The sequence below is a fragment of the Cupressus sempervirens genome, chromosome 7 (assembly GCF_028749045.1).
Source record: "Cupressus sempervirens isolate cs-2001-9-10 chromosome 7, ASM2874904v1, whole genome shotgun sequence".
Classification (NCBI taxonomy): Eukaryota; Viridiplantae; Streptophyta; class Pinopsida; order Cupressales; family Cupressaceae; genus Cupressus; species Cupressus sempervirens.
The window spans coordinates 399,752,141-399,769,978 of NC_143124.1; the positions used below are offsets into that span (position 1 = coordinate 399,752,141).

The window sequence follows — 17,838 nt, forward strand, 5'->3', positions numbered from 1 at the left end:
GAGGCAGTTAAGCTATGTCATGAATCCCAAAGGAGAACACTAGCAATTAGTCCAACAATCCCTCCCTCGACATTACCTGAGGAGGTTTGAACCTATAACCAATCTCTGATACCACTTATTAAAAGCTAGGGTTGTTGCTACACCAAAAGATTGACCTATCAATGCTTAATACCACTAGACTTATCGAACACAAGAGGTAGTTAAGTCATGTCACGAATCCCGACGATGAACATTGGCAGTTAGTCCAACACTACTCTACAAAAAAACTCATAATTTACAACTTCATGTCATCCCATTTCAACTCTGATTGTGCATGTTGTAGTTCTCTGGGACTAGAATTACAAAAAGTAAGTTACAACCAATACCTATTAATAATAAAAAATTGTTTGCATACAACCAATATATATTAATAAAAACTTCATAATTTTGAGATCTAGTCTAGATCCATGATGTCTTGGGTTCAACTCCAACTTCAAATACCCAATAGCAATGATGTACCCAAAGAGGCCAAACTGGTCCTTGGGAACACCCTAGGTTAACACATAAATTTATTAAATAAATATTTAATATTTACGATTCTTAATAAGTACGAGACATTTTTTGTAGAGTCAAATATGTTGTTATCAAGATTCAACAATGTAAGTGAAACATGGGTCAATGAGTTTGACTCAAAAACTACATAGTTGAATTCTGATAGCAACATCACAATTTGACTTATTGTGAAAAATACTCCCTACTTATCAATTGATGAGCTTAATTTGCTTTCTAATGAATAGTTCATAAGACACAACACTTGGTAAAGACTTTGAAAATGGCATTACAAGCATTGTGAGTTGTAGTCATGAAATAAACTTTGTAGTTAAGCACGTTCGAGTCGGAGTAATACTAGGATGGGTGATCTCCCAACAAGTCTCAGTGCTTTATCTCCAACATCACTTAGATCTAATGAGTGCCAAGTGTTCCATTCATTCTAATGAAATGGATTCAGGGGAACCACTACTCATTAAACATGGGCCAAGAAGTTTAACTCAAAAATTACAAAGTTGAATTCTAATAGAAATATCACAATTTACAATTCTTCCCAAAATAACAGTGATGACTTACAAAAATGTAAATTTCACATTATAAATGACAACATTATTAAAAATGGAATTACAAATTACATGCAAACATAAAATAAACGTTAAACAATGTCATATGAATAATAAACCTTCAATAAAACTTAAAATGTATTTCCTCGGTGTGAAAAATAAATAAGATGTCTCCAACTAATCTTAACATTTTTTAATAAATTATTGACGATGTGTAAATAAATGTATTACATGGCAATTTTATATTTTATCTTGTTTCTAAATTTCGGAAAAAAAAAAAATTAAATGCCTGACTAAAACTCAAAACAAATTCCCATACTCAATTTCAAATGAACACCATGCTAGGAGGCAGTAGCATCCTCCAGCACTTCCATATTGCCCACAGCGTCCTCGCTTTCAAATTTTAATAGCCATGACAAAATAAATTTGTAAACTATTTACTGTCCAACATGTTTAATTCCTTGATTCTTGATCGAGACCATCGTTATTGAACTATTTCAGACGACCACATTGGCTTCTATGATAAAAGTGTCATTAACCAGAAATCTCTTTTAAGGATTATAAATTTCTTCAAGTGGAATGAGCGATGTAAAACCCCAGTCGCTGTCTTCGGCATGGAACTTGTGCAATGTTTCTGAAAAGAAGCATTATAATCCACATTGGTGTGAATACGCATTATCAATTCCATTTTTTATATAAAACATCATAAAAATATAAATATAAGATGGGTTTTATTTTAATTTTAAATATCAAAAAATCAAATACCTTTTCTTTTAGAAAATTTCGAGTTAAAATGATTAATGACAGCCAGGCTAAATTTTGTTTGTCTGCTCCAACCATGAGGTAAGGAGGCAGCATCAGCGACATCGAAATACACAGATAACTGTTCTACGTCGTTTCCTTTCGGAAAAATTAGCAGCCGCCTGCCTCACCCCAACAAAATTCAGCTTTCCACAAAACCAACTCCTCCCTACCTCAAACAACCCAAATTGATTCATAAACATCAAAATTAAAATCTACAGTGAAGCACTCTGCTAGGGTTAACAGATTTTGATATTCATAATCTCTAAAGTTTTAAAGTTTAGAGTTTTGACAAAATTTAATTTTTCGATTCATGAAATTTAATAGTGAACCACATATTTCTCCCCACCCTATATAACCAAACAGAAGTTAAACAACAAAAACGCAACGAACAAAAATCACTTACCATTTATGTCCCCGATGGTAAAAATATGTCAGAGTAGTGTTTCTTCAAATTTAAACTTGAAAATTTATTAATCGTCCAGGTATATATAGATGCAGAAGGATCTTCAGAAGGTTGATCTTTCGCGTCACTGGCCGTGTCAGCAAACCTAGATGCAGAAGTATCTCCAGAAATTTGATTTTCAACGTCACTGGCAGTGTCGTTAGATTTGGACGCAGAAGGACCTTCGGAAGGTTGATTTTCCATGGCACTGGCAGCGTCGAGATGCGATGCAACTGTGTCATCATAAAAACATAATGAAGACAGTGGAGAACAAACATAGAATGAAATGTGTCGTCTACGTGAGTTTTTCCTGTGATCAGCTTTTCATCTCTGTCAGTATTGTAACCTATCTTCTGACATTAACGTTCATAACAGAATACAAGACCAGATCTGAGGGGCATTGTGAATGAAAAGTAAAGAATACAAATATGCATCCACTTACAAAATACAAACATGCATCCACTTGTGTCTACATTAAATAGGCTGAGAATACAAATTTCATTCGATTAAATTTACAATTTCAAAATAAATAATGTGCAAATAATACCTAATACCTATCAAATGTACTAGCAAATGAATAATTAATTCTGCATACATCTAGCATTGGACTGACATCTAAAATTGAAATCTAATAAACTTCCAAATTAAATGGTATATATGGCATCTGCCTTAAAATTCAAATATCATGACACCACAAGCCGACTTATGCCCATCAACTCTTTATTATTAATAGAAAAATAGTCCAGGTCCAATTCTTCAGATTCACCTTCGCAGGCTGGCAGGCAGCTGGTACATATGAAGGTTATAGTGATATGTGTTAAGACTTCACTTACACATCTACCAAATACTGATTCCTCCACTTGAAAATAAATAAATAAACCAAACAAAATAGTTCATGCATTGAAAACACTGTTTTACCATAACAGTGAACAAAATCAAACAGACCGAGAAGGCTCAAGTGTAATATTCTACGTTAGAATCTGACATATGCAGCAGTGTAAGAATTTTCAGCTTTGTTCCATATTAAAACCTCAAAAAATATGAGAAACCTGTAGAAGCAATTCTACACTTCTCCAGCTTACCAATGATTTTGGGAAGTGTAGACTTTGATTCTGTCAACATATCAACGCTCTTGAGGAGCTTCATCTGCTTAGTGACAGATTTTGGGCTCTCTTTAAGAATTTCACCCATCTTGATTGACTCACCAGTCCCTACCAATTCCTCAACAATTAAGTTCACAATATCATTTTGAACCATCTTATTAAAAATAAAGCGAAGATGGAGAGGAATCTCATCCGCAAGCCTCATCTTTACCACAGTCCAATATGCCATGACACTCATCTTCATCTCAAAAGCTGCTTCCAGTTGATTATTGCCTTTGGGCACATTTTGTAGATTTATTTCACCAATTCCTTCAAGTACAATGAACTTCTGATTCTGTTTTATCGCTTTCATAAAAGTTTTCTTCAGACCTTGCCAGTTTTGCCTAGATTCCAAATAACTAGAGTTCATGGTAAAAAAAATGGTCTTCAGGGTGTCTAGCACAAACTGAATGCATTCCTCTTTTTTCTTCTCAATAAGAGCTTGAAAAGCTCTGGCTAAATCCCTGCTTCTTTCTGAAACAGACTTGATATGGCTTTGTATAAGACAAACTAAAACAGAATGAGGCACAAAGTCAGGTAAACTAATGCCTTGGAGATTATCCAATAGTTTTACTTCTTCAACCAGAAATTTGTCTGTGATCTCTTCAATTGTACTTGATAGATCAAACGAATAGCTTTCAAACATCCTATGGAGGCAGGCAATACAGTGCATCGCGGGTTCGTCAGGAAACAGCTCGATATCCCCCTGTATAACAAGCTTATGCAACATCCATTTGATAGAATCCATAAGTCTCATTAACTCTACCATTGCTTCTGCAGAGTTGGAGACATTACGAGGCAAAGCATTCAGTTCTGATCGTGTCTTCAAAAGTGTAGCATCAATTTTTTTCCCTATTTCTGGTAAGCATTTACTGATAAACATTACTTGAGTCTGCATAAGCTTTTCAGTCAATACAGGTATCCCAACCATGGTCTTGTCAATTATTGAGAGGTCGGGATCTCTTGTAAATAGTTCACACTCCATTCACCTTGCCTGAGAATTAGTTTCAGTCCCGGTCCTGTTTCTCACACATACATAGCCAAGACCTGTATTTATGGTATTTTCTGTAACTTTCTCTAATAGATCATTAGGGGCTTTGTCTACCTTAGTGACAACAGCGATTGTTCTTTCACCTTTTCTATCTACTCATTTGGACATTTTAGTTGACTCACAGGTGGCGAAGTCCACAGCGGCAGATAACACATTCAGTATTATGCTCTCCTTCGGAGCTATATATTGCATTATAATATGTGAAATTTTCTCATACATATCTCGTGGCTGACCATCCACAGGCTCCCTTGTTATACCAGGTAAATCAACCATGGTGAGATCTGGGGCGTTGGGCTTGTATATATTGAGTGTTATAGTAGTGTCGCCAATACCCTTTACTGTTCCAGCAATCTCCTCTGTAACTGAATTGAGTGTTTGTGTTATTTCCGATTCTGCAATGTTGCTCTGTTTCTTTCCACTGTATTCAATAGTGACTTCACATTCCTTTGGTTTGCAATTTTGCATTCTCAAAACGACAGGGACTCTTGTACACAGTCCCTGGCCTTGTGGTGGGCCAATGCCTGTGAGAGATTCCAGCACACTTGTCTTCCCAGATGACTGGTCTCCAAAAACAACAATGCTCGGAAGATTAATACCTTCTTTCATTACTCCCAGACGGCGTAGAGTGTTAACTGTGTCCGGCAGTGGACAAATGTACTCATTGTAACTCTCACTAAGAGATTTGGTTTCCTGTTTCTCAATACCTGGACTGTCAAGTATCCAAGACATATTGCCTCGCTCTTCCACTGATGTGTAAGCCATGCTGCACAAATAAATATAGACAATTTATAGAAAATGTTTGATTTAAAACTTACTATAGTTAATGCAATAAGGGTGTATGGAAACATTATTTAACACAGACAATTGATATGGGGGTGACGACCCAACTGTTTAACACATACCAATAGTCGAGTGTTAGAATCTGTTGTGAGGTTTTCACACAATCGCCCCAAAATTTTTGGGGACCCCCTTTTTTCTAATCGCCTTGGCAAATTTTTGGATTGTCCAACAATTTTGAGTTTTAAAAAATTTCACGCCTCGGCACCTTCAGGACAGATATGGGGAGGCTTAGCTTATTTTCACCCGGTTTTCTTAACTTGATTTTCCAGAGCTATCAATTTTGTCCCTAGGCCGAATAATTTTTTAATTTAATTTCAACTTGGCAGGATAAAGTTGTGAATTTTGTACTTAGATGTTTTCTTTTGAAAATTTGGTTTTAACTCTGTAAATTTGGATAATTTTCAAAAGAGAAATTTTTTTAGACTTAAGTTTTTGGAAAATCTCAAAAAAAAATTTGGTGAAAATTTTTTAATTTTGTTGAAATGTGGAAAATTGCAAAAAATCGATTTTTGGTTCTAAATGCAATTTTAAATTTTTATTTTTTTATTTTTTGCTTGGCAAAATCGATTTGGTAGAAAATTGCAAAAAATTGACTTTAATTGGATTAATTTGCCTTGAAAACTTTTAAGTTTTTAATGAATTTGGTAATTTATTATTGAAAAATGACTTTTGGTTAGCCAAAATACAATTTTAATGACGTATTAATTACTAAATCCTCATTAAATGGAAATATTTAACACCCTCAAGGCACCATTTAATTTTGTTTTGCAATTGGAGCTAATTGGTAAATTTAAAAGTGCAATTTTCTTTTTGGCAAAATTAATTTTTTTTAAGCTAAGTATTTAATTGTGGGCCTTAACTTGAATTTAATTTTTGTTTTTTGTTTTCTCCTAGACCATGTAGGCCAGCTTTATGGAGAAAGAAAATTGGGTATAAAGGGAATCTCCTCCCCATTTCATTTTCACAAATCATTTCTTCCTCTCCATGTGGGCGAATTTTGTGGAGGAGCAGATTTTTTCCAGACTTGGGCGAATTTTGTGGGAGCCGAAATTTGTGGAAGATAAAATGCTGATTTTTTTTCAAGAGGCTCCGATTTTTGCCCTAGGTTGGGTAATTTTATTTGGAGGTGAATTGCATGGTAAATTCCTGATTTGCAAAGGGATTTGAACTTCTTAAAAGTCATATCCTAGGTTCCGAAAAGTCGCTGTAAGTTTATCGGTTAAGGTGAATTTTCATCATCTAGAGTTGCAAGGAGTGCTTAAGCTGAGATATCCATCTTTCGTTCTAGGCTAAGGATTGCTCCACTTGGTTCTTCTTGCCTTTTGTTCCACCACTCTACCATCCTGTAATAGGGCGACGAGCATGGAGGATGATAGTGCAAGTAAGAATCCCAAGCAGGCAAACACTAAGAAAGACAAAGAGGATATGACGCCCAATACTTCCTCCTCGAAAATGAAGTGAATAACCGACACCAATATTTTTACAGTGGACATGATACAGATGAGGGACAGACTTAAGGAAGGACAATCCCCCTTGGCTATAGGTAGAGGTAATTTCAAATCATTTAGAGTTGCGAGGAGTGCTTAAGCTGAGATATCCATCTTTCGTTCTAGGCTAAGGATTGCTCCACTTGGTTCTTCTTGCCTTTTGGTCCACCACTCTACCATCCCGTAATAGGGCAACGAGCATGGAGGATGATAGTGCAAGTAAGAATCCCAAGTGGGCGAACACTAAGAAAGACAAAGAGGATATGATGCCCAAAACTCCCTTCTTCTCGAAAATGAGGCGAATAACCAATACCAATGGTGGTACAATAAAAGGATATACAAAAGGCAGTTGCACATCACGGCCTAGGCATCGACACTTCCACTGTGACCATGATGAGCAACAACGGCGTAGCCCTTGATTTTGAAGATATCAGAGAAGAGGATGTCAATGAGACAAATTTTGGATCGAGGTTGGATGAGTTAGGAAAGGTTGCTATCAAGAAAAAGCATTCAGGCACCCTTACCTCTCTCAGCACTTTTATTGGATTTGCAAAAGAATATGAGAAGGATCATGAAAAAAATACTACAAGCAGCGAACAGCATGGCAAAGACAACGGAACTCAAGGCGAAGCACACACACCTTGTCCTCCTACGGAAGAAGTTAACGAAAGGCTAGCTAAGTTCATTTCCTTAGTTAAGAAAATGAAAGAAAAGGGAAGATTTATATTAGAAGATCATTTGATGTAAGCCCAAGTGCCAAATTTCCCCTTTCTTCTAGAATAGGACAAGTGTCTATTTCTGATTGGCCACCATTTTCGTGTCTTCTCATTGGTTGCCACTGTTTGCACTTTTTTCATTGGTGCATTGATGAGGTGGCAGCTTCTCATTAGCCGATGGGGTGGCAACCCTAATTAGGGTTTTGAGGATCTAATCTGGATCGTTGATCTTGTTTTAATCTCCACCGTCCATTGTATTTTTGGCCCCTATAAAAGGCCATTTGCTCTCATTTGTAAAGTGGTCGGAGAAATTGTTGTGAAAATAATACCAAAATTGCTCTCTTTTTCATTGTTGCGATTGGCATGTTGATCAAGAACATTGGGTGTTATTGCATGTTTTCTACTTCCACTTAGATTTTCTTTCAAGTTGTTTTAAGTTGGTTGCATTTGATGTTTTTAAGTGAAGTTAAAGTAGATGGATAGTTGTATGGTAGCATTGGTAAATGTTTGATAGGGATCAATACTAGGCCACTAGCATCCTAGCGGCTGGTTGGGAAGCTTTGTGTGGTAAAATAGTCTATTATTCCCATAGTAACACGGGGACGCGTCCCCCCCCTTTTTGCCCGACGTCTCGGAGACTTCAACGCACCGGAGACTTGGGGACTCCGTCTCCCCGTCCCCAGCGGTGCCACTAGATTCCACCACCTCCACCGAGGATGGGGGACATCCTGCTATTCACTATTTGCAAATTCGACTATTTATGTTTAATGTTCGATGTTCCAATTCAATGCAATGTTTCAAGTATTCACTCTTTTACATCTTTACATCCTATATTGCAATACATATTTTCATAACTAACATTTTTAAATACCATATGCATAGATATATACACCGCTCTTGTCCCCTGCTGCCGTCCCCCCACCGTCCCCCCGCCGTCCCCAAATTAAGGCCCCTCTGTCCCCCCGTCCCGGAAACTTGTCCCCTCGTTTCGCCGTCCCCCCGTCCCCCAGGGTGGTGTAACTATGAAATTTATTCCTTTGAATCATTGCACCTGTGGAAGTAAGGCCGCTGGTCAGCTCTCATTAGGTTCGATCCCCGTCCATTTGCTAACCTTCCATTCACAGGAGTAGTAGAATAGTAAGTAGTTGGGTAGTCGAAGCTTAGATAAGCAAGTTAGAGTAGATCAAGTGATAGAACTCATCCATTCACCTTCCACAACCATCGCTTTCCCATCAACATCATCATCAGCAAACACACCCTCCATCATCGTGACCATCAACATTATCTGCCTCCGCACATTTCACAAACCGAGTCACCATCACTTTCATTCCACCAAAGTCCAAGTCATCCTTGAATGAATAGCGTAAGGCCGCCTACGTGATTACCAGCAAATCACATTGATAAAACTGAGCGAGTATCCAACAGTGTAAGGAACATTGGAGTTATACTCATGTCTCATGAGCATTAACTTTTCAAGAGAGGAGTTGTATGTTTGATATCCTGTATCAAATATTCAAATCCTAATATGTTATGTAAGTGATACAAAACTCACATCAACAGAATCTCCACTTTATCTGAGGAAGCTCCAAATAAACAAGAGTTAAAATTCAATCAGAACTGAAAATAAACAATAAACAGTTGAAATTCTTCATGAAATAAACCAAAAACAGTTAGGATTCTTATAGAAATTCTTCATGAAATAAACCAAAAACAGTTAGGACTCTTATAAAAATACTAAATAGCATTTGCTTATTTCTATTTTTAGCATGTTTCTCTTGTCAGGAAATGCATTTTGAATTTCAAACATTTTTTTTGCATTTAGCAAGACCTCTATTTGTGAAATATTCTTTGCTCTGCTCTATTGAAACTTATGCAATATGTACTAATAGGACTCAGAGTTTCAAGCTTCAGTGGGATTGGTTACATATACATATGCAGTAGATAGTTTAGAAGCCGTTTAAGGGACTTTGTAGAATGATCCTGGTGTTTCTCGTCAATCTCAGCGTACAAGTTGCTAGTATATTTAAGTTGCAGAACTCACCTATCATTCCAAGGTCCACCAGAGAAATGCAGTGACAGTGATCAGCCCAATGCTAGTGGTAGGCCTGTTGTAGAAATTTGATTGCTGCAAAATTCTATTCATGAATTAAATCTCCAGAGACCCTATGCAAACTCACAAATCAAAGTAGTTTTCTTTATTTTCCAATAATCATTCTACAAAGTCCCTTAAAAGTGCTTCTAAACTATCTACTGCATCTGTATATGCAACCAATCCCACTGAAGCTTGATAGTCTGAGTCTGAACAGATTCTGAACTAATTCTTCTGGGATTCAAATCAACAGAAACCTTCTACAGGGTTTGTGTCCTCTAAAAAGCAAGGCTGGGTAATATCTTGCAGAGAAAACAATTTCATAAGATACATAATAATCCCCTCTTCCTTTCCATTGAACCCTAAATGCTACATGTTTCCCTTAAAATCTCTCTGCTTTGTGCAAAATTGGGTAATTTAATATTGGCCTCTTATTACAAAGTCTTCTTTCATATTGCCCTACTTTTGTGATGTAGCCATAGCAATATTAATTTCAAGTCATCCCAAAGCAAAAAAAAATTTGGCACAAATATCAGCTTATTTAATCAAACCCCTTTATAACAATCTTAAGTAGCCTATGGTATGAACGTGATAGTTTAAATTACTTATTTACTAGACAAGAGGGAACACGACATTCCTCCCTTCCTAGGATTGATGGTCCTCCAGCAGTCCCAAATTAGGATGTTGTAAAATCTCTTCACTTTCCTATAACACATCCTCAATCCATAAGTCCTTCCATTTTCTCAAGTATTCCAGTGACACCTTTCTCAATTTTTTCTCTCTCCAATCAGCAATATGTTCCAAAACTAATACCAAATTTCCTCCTTCATCAAGTGGGGTCATCTCTAGAGATGCAACTATATGCTGGCTCAATGCCTTCTTAATGCAAGAAACATACTCTTCAGCCCCTGGTGATGGATGCTACTTACATCAGGTCATGATCTCCATCCTCCTTTATGCAGACAATGTGATTCTTATGGCCTCCTCTTTGGAGAATCTTCAAAGGCTTCTTGACGGACTTGCATCCTTCTCTCACTTATGCCAGCTTGTTGTGAACCCAAACAAGACTCAGGTCATGGTCTTCAACTACTTGATGACTTCACTTCTGCATTTTTACTTTTAGGGTCAAGAGGTTGAGATTGCTTCCTTTTATACTTACCTCAGGGTTAAGTTCTCTAGACCTTGCTTCAGCTTGAGACCAACCATTCAGCCTAGGATCGATAAAGGGATGGGTTCCCTTGCCATATTGGAGAGACAGTGCTTCAGACATCATTTCCAAAACACTGGGTCTAAGTTGTCCCTTCTAGACTCTTTAGTTAGGCCAATTGTTCTTCTATGGCTCCATGGTATGGGGTCCTTCCCTCCTTGATTTAGATTGAATCTCGATCGAGCAGGCTCAGACGCTTCTCTTTCGGCGGATTATTAGATGCCATCGGTCCACTCCCCACAACATTATACTTGCTGAGTTTGGGGCGCACCCGTTCAAGCTGGGGGCTATCTTTGATTTCGTTTGGTTTCTTCACCATTTACGTGGCTTTGTGAACTTTACGGCAGGTTGGCACTGCTATTCTTATTTGGCCTATTGCTCTTTTGTTGCCATAGTTGACACTGACTCTACCATCAAGGCTCGATGTTGGTATGCTCAAGCCACTACTTTCCTAAGCTCGATTGGGATTGGGATTGATAGGCTCCCTCACCTCCAATTCTCATTAGATGCTCCTGCTCACCTCCTTCTAGAGTAGGAGTTGAATGGGCATGTCAGACTTGACATCTATAAGCAGTACATTGCCATGACTTGGAGTAATCCCCCAAGCGGGTTATGTCTGCAGATGGCCTTATACGCTGAGCAATTTCTAGATATTCAGGATGGGATTATTACATACCCAAGTTATTTGTCATAGCATTGGAGCCATGCTCTGCGTATCTCCTTGGGTTCCTTTCGAGTAGGTTCTCACAAACTTCAGATCCAGACCGATCACCACATTGATAGGGAGGACCGGATTTGTCAGCTATGTCCCTTAGCGGAAGCAAAGATAGAGACCCACTTCATTTTCCGATGTCCCGCGTACTATGAGATTAGAGGGAGATTTTACTGTTTATTCAAAGATTGTCACTCTCTCCACCTGCTTCAGTTATACGGACTAGAGATGTCTCGCACTTTACCTTCGAGAGACTATGCAACTTTGTGACCATACTCTGCAACTTCTTTTTCCCTAGAGCCAGGCTTTGGATCAGCTTATCACTGCCTTCTTTTCCCCTCTGTCTCCTGTTGGGGGTGTGAAGAGTACAATCGACAACTCTACCATCTACCATTCCAAATCCATGAGACCTTGCAACAGTCTTACACAACAGTGGGACCCCTCCAGGAGTTCTTAGAGACGCACTAGGATTCTTGGTTGTCCCAGGCCTTACCCTTCTGTTCTGGACTTCTTTACACCAAGGAAGGATCCCTAGTCCTTGCCTAGGTGGTGTTTGTGTTCATTTTCTTGTTCTCATTCTTCTTTTTCATGTTATTGATTTCCTTTTCTTTTCTCTTTTTAGACACCTTTTGGTGATCCTGTTGTTGTTAGCCTCCTTGGTTGCATGCTTTTAGTCCCTTGGACCCTTTTTGTGCTCTCTTATTGGACATTAATACATTTATCTAGTCTTATGAATCTTACTACCTTCTAGAAGCTCTAACTCTTATACGACTTCAACTATTCCTCTTAGCATCTTGGAGGGCCCATAGAAACGTGGCTTAAGTTATTTTGCACCACTCTTCTTTAGTGTGAATTGTTTGTATGGTTGTAAAAGCAAGAAGACCAAAACCCCAACATAAAACGTTCTCTCAACTCTATATCTATCTACATTCGTTCTTTGTTGAATCTGGGCATGTTGAATGTTATCTTTTTGTGTCCTAAGAACATGTTGATAACTAATAATTGTCTCCTTTGCACAAGGGTCCTTATTGTCATAAAATGCCAAGTCTAGAAATGGCAAGGCATCATACCTAAGTGAAGCCATCTAACCCAAATGTTGCTTCTCTAAAACATATTTTCTAAAGTAGCCCTCAACCCATTTGTTTACAATTTTTTTGTCTGTCCATCTATTTGAGGATGTTAGTTGGTGCTTGAGGTCAATTCAATACCTACCAATTAGAACAACTACTACAAAAACACGTTGACAAATTTGATATCCTGATCACTAAAAATTGTCTTGTGTAGACCATGCAACCTGAAGACCTCTTTGAAAAATTAATTTGCAACCTAAAGTGCTAAATTATCTGTAGCAATGGAGAAGAAATGAATATTTTGTCATCCTGCCCACAACTACAAAGATGCAATCTTTCCCCTAAACTCATGAATGTCATGTAATGAATCCATGGATATTCCTTCCCATTTTTCAACAAGTATAGGTAATGGTTGAAGAAGGCCTACCAGATAGGTATTATCTGACTTGTTTTGCTGACAAGTCAAACATTCTCTAACATGTTGCAACAACTAAAATTTGTAAACCATAAATACTCTTTTATCTTATCAAATAAAGTAAGCTAGCTACCCATTCACATTAAAAGGAACAACGAATTATAACAGATTATTTGCATTCTCATGATAAGGCCTTAACTACCAACTAAAAGATTAACTATCTTTAGAAGAAACAATCAAAATAGATTAACCATTTATATCACACATGATAAGTAAAACCAATATCTAACTATAATATTCTAACTACCACTTCATATAAACAGAAAAGTAATTGCAATAAGATATATAGCTGAAATTGACATATAATGTAATTAGAAAAGAGAACAATGGTGTACTAGCAATGTTTAGATCACACCATGTCAAGTGAAGTAGAATCCAATTTGTTTTGTGCAAGTCTTGGCATTCGGAGGAGAGGAAAAGCATTGACATAGGCCAAACCTCTCAACCATGGACCTAGTGTAATCCCCACCCATTCTCAACCGAGAATGGCCCTAACCTACATGGGATAAGGCAAGTGTATACCATCTCAACTTGTCACCTTCGCATCTTGGTGTTAGAGTTGTCAACTATATAGCCCACTAGACTACAAAACCCTTCTGACAGACTATCCATCCGACTATAAGCTATCCTGACCTGTAGTGATCATAGTAGCATCATTCGCCACTAAACCTACCCTGGCCACAAATTTCCAAAGGACACTATGTGCCCAATCACCCACCGCTCGACTTGATAGACAAAAACGATACCCAATTCTCACCATGAGTTGACTAGATTGTTAATTTCAGATTGTAAGTTCATCTTAATTCTGATATTCTATTTTTTGCAAATTGTTCATATTGTCGAATTTACATGGACAACACCACTCATCTCTGCCATTCTTGGCCATCCTTGATGATCTCTAGCATAACTTTCCAACTTACATTATGTTTGTTAAATAGTATAAAGAAATATCTTTTGCCTCTTCAAGAGTTTTCTGAATGAGGACAAGAAAGAGTTATGATTCCTAAGTAATTAAACACCCTTAGCAAGGGGTATGCTTCCATAATCTTAGAGACATATGAGATCGATGCCATCGTATTGGAAGCACACGACATATACACAATATTCTTCTCATTACAAAATGTAAGCTTTAGAGAGAAGATGTATATAAAAAGAAAAAGAGACAAATTGTAAGCTCACGACTCCTTGTATAATTGGTATGACAACCCTTCACTAGTTCAAACTTGCTTTCATATAATATTACAAGGTCCGAGTGGACCATTCTGAAAAGATTCACGCACAATAGTCTATTATCAGCTAAGCATGAAATAACATGGAAAATTCAAGGGATGCAACTTGGAGGGGTTCATTGGATAGCACTGTTTAGTGTATAAGCTAGCAGAGCAAAATAAATTGGCGTAAATATTTTTGATCGATCACTGCAGATTAGCAATAGTAAATGGATGAATTGAGAGCAAGCCGTTGAGTGACTATGATTGCCAGCTATGTAGAAAAAGGCTCGGTTATTGTTGGGTGGATTTTTTGCAACTGATAGTTAAGAAAGAAGTTAAGAGATATGTAAAGGGGTGTTATCAATATTCTTTCTTCTAATTTCAAGAAAGAATCCACTTACTTGTGGATCAAGTGATGAGCAAGGTTTTCTCTCTACAACTAAACTTCTATCTAACAATTGGAAGTAGTGATACCTATACCAAACACCAACTCAAAGGTTGATTGAGAGCGTATTGGCTTAGATCTATGTCTAGTTTTCCTAATCTATAAGAATGGCTGTGAAACAAGAGTAAATATCTACCATTGGGGCACAGAATTCCAAAAGTAGATGATTTCTACACTATAACTTAATTTTAATAATATGCATGAATATGAGATAGTAACATAAACTACAGTCAAAGCTTCTAGTTTATATTACCACAATTGCTCCCAGTCAAAGCTTCGGCTCCAACTATTTCTTGTACTCACTAAGCTCTAGTAAACATATAATAATAACATGAATTAAAGATAATAGCAAAAAATCAGTCATAGTTTCCAATTTGTTCTATTACAGTTGTTTCCAATCAAAGCTTTGAATCAAACAACTTCTTTTATTCACTTTTCTTTCAAATTTGCACTACACAATCAAAGTTATGCTTGCGACAGTTTGGCAAAGCTCTCTTGCATGTATAAAAGATGATTTTTACAATGAGGGGCACTCCTTTATGTTGGAAAAAGAGTCAGAAAAAGAAGAAAAAGGTGGAAGAAACTCAACCACCTCGACTAAGTAGAACTAAGAAAGAAGATTTATTGGATTACATGACTGAAGGTTTGTATAATCAAAGTACATGCGATCTGATTACGTGTAATCTATCTTTAGCAACTACAAAGTTGAAAATGCTCTTGAAGAAAAAGTTGAAGCTGTTGAATCAATCCTATAGATTATCAGCAAAGACTCTGTACTTGATGATGCAATCGTAGATGGTCGTTGAATCGAGAGTTCAAGTATTCTACGTCACTGCATTCTCTTTGATGAATTGCCAATTGTCATTTGAAAACTTGATGTAATCAAGCTTTTCCTCATTCCACAATTGTGAATTCTTCTTTGTCAAATTCACACATTCTAGAGTTATTAACACTTTGAAAACCTTCTCAATGATGTCTAGATGTAAACTCAAAACAAGTTTCCTTGTAGCATCTTCAACTGATTCTTTTTTTAATATTTTGGATTAAAATTCTTAACACATTCCCACAAAAACTCAGGTTCTAGGCCAGCCACTGGAAAAGTGGAGACCAAATGAATATTGCTTCTTTTGACTCGAAGCATTTCTTCTTGACAATATGTCTCTATTCTTTAAGGAATTCTGACATATCTTGAAGAGTGTTCTACAACATGAAGATGAAAACATCTTCCAATGAGATTGGATCCATGAAAACTTTGGGATTTGAGTTACAATGACAGATCCATGAGGGATGGGTGTTCAAAGTATGGATTAGATACTTATTGAACAATTTGGAAGGTTAGAAATGTTTAGAACAGCTTATATTTCGGGCAAAAAAGGCCAAAATCTGGTTCTGGAAGGTGGACTACATGTGGTGAAAAAAACACATGATTTTTACCTTGTGTAAACATGTAATTGGGGTTTGGAAGTCTCATTACATATTTGGGAATATGGAATTGGGTGAAATTGGAGATGGACGAAATATGGAAGATGAAAGCATGGAAAGGTACTTGCATTATTGAGGGAAAATCTCTGACTTCTCTTCAAAAATAAACCAAAAACAAGCAACAAAGTATATATAAAACATGAAAAACAAAAAGATGAACATACCTCTTGCTTTGACTCAAACTTCACTTTGCATGCAATTTCGATTTTGAGATGAGAGACCTTTTGCACTTGAAAGAAAATGGAGGCTTCAAACTTATTTAAAAACATAGAAAACAAATTTTGGGCTGCATTCAAACAAATGGAAGTTAAATAGTAAATAGTGCAAGAAACAAGCAATATGATAAAGAAATGCAATCAGAATCCAAGTCTTACACTTACTTGGAGAACAAAGAGCAAAACTTGGAGCAAGAAGAAGTTGAAATGAAATTCTTCTCTCCAAAATCGGGCTTTGGAAGTGTGAATGCATGTAAAGATCAAGTGCTTTGAAAAATTCAAACATTAACTCCAAATCATGGTTTGTTGATGCAAATGATGTTGCAAATGCCCTTCTAAGTGCAGCTTGCATTTCTTCAAATGATCCCAATAACAAATCGGGTTTTAAACCTTCCATTACATGTGCATGAGAGAGCAACAAAATGTTTGCAAATGGCTCTTTCTACCAACGCCTGAAGGAAATAGGGGTTTGGAGGCCCCATTGCATGCATAGTTTTGCCTTGAAATGATGTAAAAGCCCTTTACATGTAGTGTTTTTCCTTGGAAGACCAAAATTGGGTTTTGCAAGATGCAATGCATCAGAAGTTTTTTGCTTTTCAAGACAAAATCGAGCTTCTTGGATGGCTTTGCATGTATTGGAATTTGGAAACACATGCATTTGGATGCCTATGCCCTATTGCCCAAAAACATGACTCAAGATGCCTTCTTTATGGGTGTTTTTTCCTTTAGACACAAATCAGGTTTCTCAAGGTGCATTACATGTAACATTTTTTGCTTGAGAGACCAAAATTGAGCTTTGAAAAGTCAAATGCACATTTTAAATATGTAGCACATGCATGAAAGTCACTTGTAGACTGTTAGTGAACAGATTGTCCTTTTAAATAGTTTATCAAATTTACTCTATACCCAATATTATAAAAGAACAGAATCGCTCACTACAGTTGAGAAAGCATTATTTTTACTTTACACTTCCTCTCTGAATTTTCTGAAGGTACAGCTCCCTTACCAAATTTACAATAAATTGAAAATTACTTTCACACTTTTTCCCGAAAGTGCATAAGGGTCTCTCAACTACTCCTGGGTAGTGAGGTAATTATCAAAAGACTGCTTAAAGATGGACATATTCAACTGATATGAAAAAGAAAACCCACTTCAAAGAATGAATTTTCGCTAAAATCTCAACATGCATCACTAACAAAGAACAGAAACTAAAAGAACTTACAACCAAGTAACAGCAATCTGGAACTTTCAAATCGCCAAATCACATCCACAAAATAATAATGATTCAACACTCTGAACACAAAGTTTCAAAGCATAATTCGAAATTCTTCATATATGTATATTCAAATTTCAATGCAC

At 36.9% G+C, this 17,838-nt stretch overlaps 1 long non-coding RNA gene and 1 pseudogene across 2 annotated transcripts in view; both read right to left on the reverse strand.

The window, feature by feature from the left end:
- Nucleotides 1-1,269: 1,269 nt before the first annotated feature.
- LOC149547199 (uncharacterized) overlaps nt 1,270-17,838 on the reverse strand; it is a 96,444-nt gene continuing 79,875 nt past the window's right edge. Inside the window, exons 2-4 of one of the 2 annotated variants that reach the window (XR_016353845.1) lie at nt 2,299-2,570; nt 1,857-2,014; nt 1,270-1,725 (exon numbers count right to left, since the gene is read on the reverse strand). This is a non-coding gene — a long non-coding RNA (uncharacterized LOC149547199). Of the gene's footprint in view, nt 1,726-1,856; nt 2,062-2,298; nt 2,571-17,838 lie in introns of both variants that reach the window. The other variant, XR_016353844.1, reaches the window with a different exon arrangement.
- On the reverse strand, nt 3,270-5,409 carry LOC149547200 (dynamin-related protein 4C pseudogene; annotated as a pseudogene).